The sequence below is a fragment of the Anguilla anguilla genome, chromosome 18, assembly GCF_013347855.1.
Source record: "Anguilla anguilla isolate fAngAng1 chromosome 18, fAngAng1.pri, whole genome shotgun sequence".
Lineage (NCBI taxonomy): Eukaryota > Metazoa > Chordata > Actinopteri > Anguilliformes > Anguillidae > Anguilla > Anguilla anguilla.
In genome coordinates, this window is record NC_049218.1 from 3,999,987 (window position 1) to 4,011,808 (window position 11,822).

Below are 11,822 nucleotides of genomic sequence, written 5' to 3' on the forward strand. Positions count from 1 at the left end.
ATGGATAATGTTCGGTTTTATTCCAAACGTCTAGTTATGTTTTAAATGAATTTCAGTATTTTCTAAAAGATTTCCTTTAAATTATTTTTTTTAATTATATTCTCTTATGTTGTCATCTAAAAGCGACATACTGCATGTTTAATTTACAAATAGACTGCATATTGTTGCCATTTTGAGTTTTATTGCCTGTGTTTTGTTGCTTGCATTTTCTGGGCTTGCTTACAAACAGTGAAGAATGACACGTTAAATGCGTCCCCACAGTGACTGTCCCATAATGCTGCACCTCCCTGCAGTTGCCCCGTGCCCCGGGGTCCATTTTGGTGCAGGACCCCCGGCACTGTGATCTCCTGATCCTCAGGCCTGTGACCCCTCTCTAGGGACAACCCAAATCAGACCATCCCCCCATGGCACCGGTTTATCAGTCTCACTGGTGGTGATCGTTTTTTCTGTGTACATGAGTGTTGATTTTTACTTCCAACTGCATCAGCCGGGAAATGTCTTTGTTATTTCCAAAAATAAAAAAATTACCGAATGTAAATCTCAAGCGTTCGTCATGCTCAAACTCGTGAGGTAATGAAGGTTTGTCCAACCCCAAAATATTCCCGTTAACAAATAATGACACACTTCACTTTGTCCCTTTTAAAAGTCAGTAACCCCCGTCGCAAAAATAAAAAAGGCAAAATGTGTGAGGGGAATCTTAGCGGGTTCAGTCAACAATAAGACAGATGGGGTTTTATAGCGAAGGAACAGGGCTTAGCTTGAGAGGTTGTCAATGAGACATGCTCCTTTTTGACCTCCAGGTCACCTGGGTTGAATTCCAGCCCAGGTTGGAACGGGGATTGCTGGTCAGGGGGTGACTCGTGATGGAAGGGTGGACAGGTGCATTTGTGTCTAATCCACAGCTGTATCTGTAAATCATCCATCTTGGACTTTGCAGTCTTCAGTGCAACCACTGTGGGGATGTTTTCACGATCAAGGACTGGGGTTTAAAATTCTGTATGCTGTAATATGCAAAACCAGGCTGTCTGTCTCCAAACCCTGTTTAACTTTCTTGTGGTCATTTGTCTTCAGTGCAAAGCTTTATATCAAGACTGAAAGTGCTTGGTATACCAGCAGCTTGTTTCCCTTCATATCAGCTGCCTTATATTTACATGCGTATTTCCCCATATACAGTATTGTGAAGTTTTGTCATATATTTTATGATCTTGATAATATATTTTATTTCAATATATTGCAATGCATTATATTTCCCTAAGGGATGCAGCAGTGTGGAGGTCATGAGAAGCCACATTGTCAAGCACTTACACTGACACAAATCAACTGGAACGTTTAACAAAAAATACTTTTTTTGCTAAAAGAAATTCAGTTAATTACTAATGAAATTAAGACGGTGGAAAATGCATTAATATTTGGAGATGGCCTGGCAAGGGAATGTTTTACAGTTGTAAAACATTATTCCTGTTAAATGATTTAGAATTTCTGAGTCTCATTTTACTGGTTAATATACACCAAGAGCAAAGAGTGACTGGCAAGTCAACCTACAGTTCAACAAAGTGGAATTTAAAAAAGGCAAACAATCTAGCTGCTTTTCACTTCCAGAGTGAAGAGATCAACAAAAATAAAAAGTATCTGTTCATTCCCGCCCCTACAGTACAATCTAATATAAGTATTAGATACAGTACAATTTCCAGAGGGATTTCTTTTTAAACTGACCTCAAACATATTATTTTGCATTTGTATTATTGTATTCATGATATTTACCTTGTTTTTCATCAATTTGAAATGGGTTTTCTTAAGTTTCCAATGGTACCTATGGCTTCAATTATGGTTAGGATTATGAAACGGTAAGTCTGAGGGTTGAGCCAAGTTTACGGCTGTGTTCAGCAGCTTGCTAAAAATGCTTTGTTAAAAAAAAAAAAAAATTTTATTAAAAAAAAAAGAAAAAAAAGGTTTCCTAACACTATGAAAAGAGCAGTTGGGAGACTTGGGGCCATTTAAACGAGAGCTTCAGTGGTGGGGAAGAACGCCATTATTCCGGATCTTGTTGAAACGCAGGTGCCACTTTCACCGTCCCTGCCACCACGGCAGGCCTCAGGTCAGCCTGTAAGGGCAAATGGAAGAATGCCACCTACTGGTTCAGAAACTATTGTTTGGCAGGGATCCCTAAAAGTGTGGAATCCACTGTTTGGGGAACTCTGACGTGGCCTACTGTACACCTCTCCTGTGTTGGGATGGGGTAGATGTGTGTGTTGTGTGTATTTAAAATAATATAGCTGTAATGCCTTTTTTCTTGCTTCAGTGTTTAGGTTGTGGAATTGCAGGTGATGGGGTTTTAATGGGAAATTGTAATACATGGGGTGTGTTTTAAAAATGCAGATCTCTCTAATGCAACATTCTTGTAACATTTCAAAACTATACCAATTACTCCATTCCTGTTGCATTTATAAATCCGTATTGGCAAGGATGTCATTGGACTATCTGTGGAATTCCTATTTTTATTTTAGTATATTTTCCAAGTAATGTATATATATTTTTTGGAAGCAACGGAAGAACAAAGAATCCTTCATATAGAAATGACCAATGATTCAACAATGGTTTTAGCTTAATACCTGATCTTGTGGGTTCTATTTTTACCTGGTATTGTTTGTATCTGATATTAGATGTGGGCTTCAAAGGGACGCACACATGAGAGGTTTGCGTGCCGTTGAGCCTTTGAAATCTGACACTGTTATGTGATGTTGTTGCGGCAACTGTCTATCTGAATCACTAGCCAATAAACAAGAGCCACAAATAGTTATACAAACCTGTCAAAAGATAATTGATGAATGAGCTTATTTAAAAATATTTTTAAAAATATATTTTGCCTTTATAATGAATTGTACTATGAAATAACATTGATTGCATAAAGTATTCTTATCAAGTTATTTTATTGTGTTGGATCTAATGTAATAGTCCATAAATAGGTATACACAATTTTACAATAATATTATAATTATACCAGCAAATAATTCTCCCTTGAGAATTTTATCCGGTGTCTATAATTCAAATTTGAAATGTCTTGGTGTTAAACAGATTTTAGATTTTCGGGCAGGTAATGAAATAAAGTAATATTAAATGAAATGAAGTAATAAAGTAATATTACATGTCTATATAATATAAAGTGTGTGTGTGGATTCCGCTGCAGTAAAATTTTGTGATAGTCTTTTTATCATGAAAAGATTACATTTTTCCAATTGTATCGATGCACAGTATACAGTAACGATCTGTGCTATCATAAACATGAAAACATTTAGCTTTTTTTGTTTCCAAGGGTCCATTTCTTGAAAAAATAAATGGCAAAATTATTTGTGACAAGAAAGGACATATGGTTCTAATACTGCCAGTAGTTTTATAATTCAGAAGTTAAGGGGGGTATCACAGATCGTGGGCATCTTTCTGAATGCATAACTTGCAACACGTTGTAATTTACATTGTCAGTTAAGTAATTATGGCCAGTTTTAATTTCCTTTTTGTTGTTGTTGTTGTTGTTGTTTGGTTGTTTATTGACAGCAGCTTAGTGGTAATTATTTCTCGTGTAATTATTTCTCGTTTTAGATGTGACAAATACGTGCAGCATTGAGAGCCATCGTAACAGAGGTAAACGGACCTGCCCCATGTGTTTACTGGCTCTTTCATATGTTTACAGAAACAATCGTGCCATGACTCGGCTCACGTATACGAGACGGTCTGCTTTGGTGACTTATCGGCAATGTGTCCAGACACCACACACAGATGTTCCCAGACAGGGCTCTGTTCAACCAGCAGGAAAAAGGGAAGCTTGTCTACAGACACAGCAATGCCTTCGCCGAAAAAGAACACTCAAACTTCCTCTCGAACATCTGTATCTGAGACAGTAGCTCTATAAGTCATTTTTTTGTCTTTGCCAGAAGCGTGGTTTTTGCTGAAGGTTGTAGCCGCCCTTCAGTGTGTATATTGTGATTTATGTGCTGGATTCGGGTTTTCCATATGGACGTGTGCCCGTGTTGGGCTCTGTGCCAGCTCCCACTTCCGTTTCCCAGAGACGAAGGAGGGGACACGCTTTGTGTCAGGTATACTTCCAAAAAAAAAAAAAAAATATTTGAAATGGAAAGGGTCTGTCTGGCTGGTATTTTGGGCCCAATACTGACATTCCTATATTTTATCTGACTGTGAATACTCTTGCACAGGTGGTGCTCTCTGTGCGATCACTAACAGGTTCAAAGGCCATGTGTACTTTTTTCCCCGCGTGGAAAAAAAGTCGATACAATTTATCTTTCGGCAATTAATATTAGCTTTGATATGTGGCGATGTGAGTTTTTTATAGTTTCACTGAGTGACTGAATAATGACACGACAAAATAAATCGGGGACATGCATGAGTGTGGCAGCTTTGGCTGAGGTGATATTGAGAAAAACACTCACAGATGCCAGAACACTGCTCAAAACATTGCTTAGGAACGAGCACACTTTATAAATGTGTGCTTTTTGCTGTAAAGGTTATAATCTTAATTTCATTTTTTTAAATCAGTTTGTAAATTGACGTACAGTTATGTTACTTATGTATTTTTAAGTTGTGACTTTTAACAATTGTTTTGCACTTTTGTATGAATTACCTACAAACTCAACACTTTCAAGGGGAGGTCGTTACAGTATATTTTTCTGAACACAGAGGAAAGACACTAACTCTCATTATCAGTAATTAATCTTGCAGGAAGAAACGCTGTCAGTAGGAAACAGGCTGTCAACAAATACTTCTCTCCTGAACCAGAAAATCAGGCACTTATTCAAGAATCTGCAATATTTTGGACGCAGTTAACCATCACAGCCTGGTCCGTAGCAACAGGGGCTGTTTATTTCCACACGCTTTTAAGTGATGCACAGTGGCTGTATTGCTAATATATATATATATATATATTTGGTTGGATATATTTTAATTAAATATAATGAATTTAATTACATTACAGGCATTTAGCAGACGCTCTTATCCAGAGCGACTTACACAACTTTTACATAGCACTTTACATTGTATCCATTTATACAGCTGGATATATACTGAAGCAATGCAGGTTAAGTACCTTGCTCAAGGGTACAACGGCAGTGTCCTTACCCGGGAATCGAACCTGCGACCTTTCGGTTACAAGCGCAGTTCCTTACCCACTGTGCCACACTCCGTCCTGGATAATTACAGGAATTATCAACCAGGTTTTGAGGGGCTTAAACTTGTTCCCTATTGCACACATTCTAAATGATCATCATTCATCACAGACGTTAAAGTGATGACAGGTGAAAAAAACTCACTGTTCCCATTAACCAGAAAAGCCATAATAGTGTGGCTTTGTATGAAACTGGTTAAGCAGACACATTGCTGATTATATTTCATAAACAATACATATTCATCATTGAAAATTCCACCTCAGCAGAGATGCCTGAAGTGTTTTCATCATCACGTTGACTTATTCATTTGGTCCACTCTCCATATTATTTTGTGACTAATTTGGGCATAGCAGGATATTATAATATCAACTCCCCTGTTTCCAGTACACCATTGTCCTCCTCTCGCAAAAACAAATAATGTAATGAAGAATAAGCTATTGCACAGCAGTAGATAAAGTGCTAAGGAAACCTTTTCTGAATAAAGTTGAGACATATTGTCACGTGTCTACATTAAGGAATAAACCACCGTTCATTAGGGCAAGCCACTAGATAGCTAATTTGTCCCTTCGCCATTTTGTGTGCTCAGCGCTGGGTTGCGTTCATTTGCGTATATCGTGCGGAACACGGCTGTAAACGGCCCTAAAATCTCAATAATAAAAACCGCACAGCTGACCTGACCCCCCCCCCCCCTCCACCCCCCCCCCCCCCGGTCCTTCCCTCTCTCGTGGAGGCGATGAACAACGCAGCAAAGAGGCGTTTTATGAAAAGACGAGTTGATAGGAAAGAAAGGGAACGGTTGATGACACCGTATTTTTAGCCCCGTCTCCATCACAGGAACAGGAAATGCTGCGGATTGCCTGGGAGCTGTCGCGCTGCCAGCTTTAAATGCCACGCCTAAAAATAATCGGGGCGGAATGCGGGCTCGGCGGGGGGGGGCGAGGGGGGTGGGGGGGGGTTGTCAGGTTGATGGCCCCGGGCCCCGTCGCCACGCCGAGGGCCTATTTTGACAGGGCCGTGCCCCGTCTGAGTGAAACCCGAGCCCGTTCGGCCATTCCGCCTCCTTCCCTTTAATGCCTTATTTTGTTCTTTGGGATGCTTCAAGATGACTTGCATTGCGGTATTGGAGGGGGGGGGGCATGACTATTCCCAGTACCTCAGGAGGGGGGTGTCCTGTTTTGAGGGCTTGGCTTCTGAAGAGGCGCTGCCATCCATTGGTCCGCTCCTAAAAATACCTGCCCAGGGGTACACACGCTCCGGCGGCGTGATGCTCTGCTGTAATGGCTGCCCAATGGGACAGACTGTTCCAGCCAACCCTCGCCCCCCCCCCACCCCCACCTCTCACGCCATCGCCCCTAATACACACCCAACGTCTGCAGACCCCGCACGCACATACGTGTTCCACGCCGGGGACGGGGTGGGACGGGCAGGGGGGCTCATCGCTCCCTGTGCCCTTTGGGTTGTGAAAGCGAAGCCTGTCAATGCGCTAGATTTAAGGCAAACGGCTCCCGGCCGCGGCCCTCGCCCAGGGTGTGGTGAGCGGCAGTGCTCTAAGCTGGCTTTGGCACAGGCTGCGTCCAGCTGACCCAGAACTGCGCTGGATCCAGACCCGTAAATCCCTGGGTATCAGTACCAGGAAGCGTTGGCTCTGACCCCGCGTGCCACGGTTCCACCTGCACAGTCATGCGCTCCGTACTATTAATGCAGAAAGGAGGAACAGAAAAAGGAGCATTTGAATGCAAATATTGCCCAAGTACAAGCCAGCTGTGATTTCACTCGACATTTATGATGTCACAGTAACAAAGTGTAAATATATATATATTTTGATAAAAAAAATTAAGATGTTTCCATTGAAGACAAAATTGCACAACTGCAAAACGTACAACTGCCAATATGTAACGCCATCATCGAACAAAGGAAACATTTTGAATGAATTCATTCTTAAAAGCAAAAAAGCCAAAGCCAAGACTAATAAACCTGTATGGAATTTTTTTTTTTTTAACTGCCCCAGAGTAAACAGGTTGTTGTTGGCTTTTTCCATCTGGATCTGCACTGATCACCACCTGGTTTTAAGGTCAGCTGGGACAGCTGGGAAGCTACAGGACTCTTGATTCTGCCCTGCTAGAGTGCTTGTTACTCTGGGGTTTGAACTACAATCCATGTGCCATTAATTGCTATCACACACGCAGGAATTCAGACTGTATAGCCACTGTATTACTCGCTCGACATCTGCTGGCTACTCAATAAGCTGAATGTGTATCTGATATTTCACGGGGAACGCATGAATGGTACTTTTTTAAATTTTACTTTATTTTACTCAAACGGCCATTGTGTCATGTGACGCAGTATTGCATGTTTGTGTCTCTCTCCTTATGCTGCCATGCCATGAGTCTCGTGTCTGAGTGCTTGTTTCTGGAAGCATATTAGCTGTTGTTGGCATTTTTCCCAATCATAGAAGCAGACTGCAATCACAGTTCCCTGTGCGCCATTGTTTTTTCAGTGCAAACCCACTTCTTGTCTACAAAATGTATTTGGTTACCTAGAGCATTCAGGTACTGTTACTGCTAATTTAAGCATATGAATATTAAATGTCAATGTTAAGCATTAATTTGTGTTAGCAGAGCATAAACAAGCACAATTTGAAAACGTGTAAAACAAATATATAATACTGTTAAATAAATAGTACAGGTCTGTCAGAGACAGGAAATCCTATAGATTTGGAAAAGCTGGCATGCATTTACAGAAAGGTATTCTGCCCTCAAGGTGCAAGGTAGTGATTCACGACTTTTGGACTTCAGATTTAAGTGGACATCAGTTTCTGTCTGCAGAATGGGAGCTGTTGTCCTGGTGGTGGTGGTGGTATTTAACTCATTCCACCACTAGAGGGAGCAAAGAGGAGCCTGGACTGACCTTTGGAAAGAACAGGCACACAGCGGCAGAGAGAGAAAACGTGTACAGGATAGGGAGGGATGCTGGGATCATCATAACAGAGCCATGGTTTCCTTTTATTATGTTGTTTGTTTATTTCACAGTGACAAATGACACATGAAGTCAGCTCAAGGTTGTGGAGCTGCCTTGAACCGTGGACTTTGTTTCCCTTCAGACTGTCTGTGAACTACTCTTTTACATATCAAACCTGTGTTTGTCATTTTTGCCCTGGTATAGGTATAGTGTGGTAAGGAGTGGTCACAAAGTACGGAGGTGTACAGCACATAAGGTTAGTTGGACATCCTACCCAAGAAAACAAACAGAATTTTGTTTGTTATTTTAGGAAAGTAGACCCTTTATCGCATAAATCCTAATCACAAGCTACTTTTTTTCTTTCTTAAACAAATGATTTATTCTTATCTTACAGTGGCAGTTAAAAGCTATTACAAGCAGCAAAGTTGAGAAACTGGTACATAACTCCATAGTTGTGGTTTCGGATCTGACATTCTTCCGTTGGTGGACCCTAGAGTAAGATATTTGTCCTAAATTAGGCAAATATATCCAGCGGTGTAAATTTACAGTGTAAAACCTGAATCATGAATCTGAATCATATTGGGTAAGGACACCTCTACAGCAAATCAGTTCTATGTGGCGGGCTCACGACACAAGTTCCCCCATGCAAGCTTCGTACCCCCTCAGCCGTCGTCAGTTATAGATCTGACAGGCTCTTCCTCCTTTGCCTCGCTAACTGCAGAAACCGCAGTGCAGTCTGGGTAAACGGCCCTCAGCCCTCTCCGCCCTGTGATTGATACAGGGACCCAGCCAGACAGGAAAGGTTGGATTTCCCAGGTTAGTCGGTCGGGCGGTGAGGTGACAGGGAGGAAAACCCCACCCTGTTACACCCCGTGAGGAGCCCCCTGTTTGTTTCTCAGGGAACGGATACGAAATCCCACGATTGTGTAGACATTTATCCTCAAATGAACAATGCTTATGTGCGTTTGTGTGTATTAGTCTTGCCTAATGTTGTTCTCCACCTGAATGCTTCTCTTCCTGTTCTGTGCCCCTGCCCTTGCTCTTGCAGTTCCTGTGATGGGTGTACTTTGTGTATCATGTCACAATGGACCAAGAAGCTATCCTAGATAAGAGTGTCAGCTAATTGGACAAAAAACATCTCTATTTCATTATATACAGTATATATATATCTACCCCTATAGATTATGTAACCAATAACTACAGAGTATAAGTGCTATTAGCATGTCTGTAACGTACTGTGCTCCTGTGTTGAGACGAATGCGCAGACCTCTTCTTGTCTTACTGCTGCTTGGGCTTTGAACCGGGGAAACTTGCTCTCGGTCTTGAGCGCGGTTGTCCTGTTTAGATTGCGAGAGCAGCTGTTGGACTGTTCTGCAAAAGCCCGCACATCAATGCTGACTAAGAGGCGCGTGCCCGTCCCAAGATGCTGTATTTCTGCGGGGCGGGGGGGGGGGGGGGGGGGGGGGGGTGGGTAGTGTGTTCCTGAACCCCCTTCCCTCCCTGCTCACACAAAGCTGCAGAAATAATTAGCTGCTGTTTTTTGATGAGGGCATCTGGTACGTTATGCATATTGCACATGGGAACAGTGCATTGAACTCCTGAACATGTGACTTACTGTCTCAAGATTAAATTTAATGCGTTCGCAAAGTGTCCACAGCTTTACCATTACATTACACTTATTTAGCAGACGCTTTTATCCAAAGCGACGTACAAAAGTGAATGTCATGGTCATTGGAACAACTACAAAACCCAGGTTCGGTAAGGTACAATACTCATTTCGTATAGCTATCTATAGCCAAGAACACAGTTCAGTTCACACAGTGAACATTATTCTGACCCAACTCATGCCAAGTCAAACTAGGGGGAAGAACAAGCTACTATATTAAGACGAATATTTCCACTTCTGTTTCTTACTGCCACCATCTGTAAAAGCTTCATTTTATAAGGCTAAAAAGGAGCTTTATAATGTGGCTTTGTTGTTTGGTGTAGCTGGTGTCAGTATAGTGGATGTTTCAGTTAGGCCTGCTGACCATCCCATATTTCAGCTAAAATGGTGTGTCCCAATCACACTGGCTTTAACCCCCCCCCCCCCCCCCCCCCCCATACAACAAAAAACATCTATACATACATTTATTGTTTATTGGTTCAGAAACAATGGGATGTGTGGAAGTATTTGAAGTTTAACTGCGTATGGTTTGTTGTGGTAATTTTTCCTTTAGAACTCCTTGATCTCTGGTGTGAGCACAGCTGTGTTGCAGAAACTTACAGTCTTCATAGTTTGTTCATGTCTTATGACAACATCATCCACACAAATTACAGTAACAGTAGCTTTGCTGACAAACTTCTTTCACTTGGCTAGGCGTGGCTGTGCCAGAGAGCATTGCCGACCTGACACAAGTCGTCTATGATGTAAAGCACAAAGTGGAAGCAGATATTGAAAAACTAGTTAAATACATCCTGACAAGTTCTCAGACACAGAATGACATATGTTATATTATCTGCACAGAAAATATAGTACTCTTTTTGAGGTCACAAATTCAAACATTTTTTATACATTCCCCAGAAACTGAGTATGGCACAGCAACTGTAAATATTAGTAGAGGAACGCCTAAACAATTTGTCTCAACAGAGCAACAGTTTATTCAAGTGCAAGCACTTACCTTTTGGAGTGTATGATACAGCTAACTTGTCTAATATTGTAAGACTGCCCCTTTAGCAAAAACATCAGAACAAGGTTTCCAACACAGTGACATTGTGAGTAAAAAGGATTTACCCAATATGCTCTATCTTGCTGCATCCAGTTTCCACTAAAAGCTGGTATATTACAAAATATTAGGAGCTGGGTCTGATATTACTAAAATAGACCTTGTTTCTTATATAAAATACTGTCTGTGACTTTGTCTGTTCTGATCTATGTGCGCCTTCTGTTTCTGTTTTGAGTGTTTCGTGAAAGCCATCCTAATTCATGTACTGCCCTCTGCTGGATACTTTTGGTATACCACACTAACTAAATACTTGAGTCTTCTGGCTTCAGCAATGGCTTGCAGAATCCACACCGTAGGCTGCTAGTAGCGAGCTGTCACTAATTGACATTACTTGTTTTAGGGACTGAAGAGGATTCTGAGAATTTTAATTTGTTGGCGCATTGCCACTGAAGCCCGACAGGCAGACATTTTTTTCAGGTTCCTGTCTCCCATGTAGAAGTGAAGGATATGGGATGTTGGGATTTAACCCCCAACTGCTGCCCTTTAACCTCAGCCTGTGAGCAGAGAGGCAAAATGTTGTTCACTACCGAGATGTCATTTAATTCTTCATTTATCAAATTATTTACGCATTTATACGTAGGCTATATATTTATTCCTTGTGCATTTATGCATTTATTCAGAGGGTAGAGAATATAGTATGTATGTCTCCAATGTATGTATTCAGTTATAATTTATTGACTTGACTGACTACATCATCTATCATGTATCATGTAAATGCCAGACACCTCAATATAGCTGACATTTGTAATTAAGCTATCAATTGTTTCTCACAGAACATCTCATTCATGGATTTTCCTTCCTTACATTTTAGCCTTATTACTTATCTGATGACATATAAGCTAGCTTAACAGGTGTTACCATCTTAAAAAGATGACATATAAGCTAGCTTAACAGGTGTTACCATCTTAAAAAGATAACTTGCTAGTTA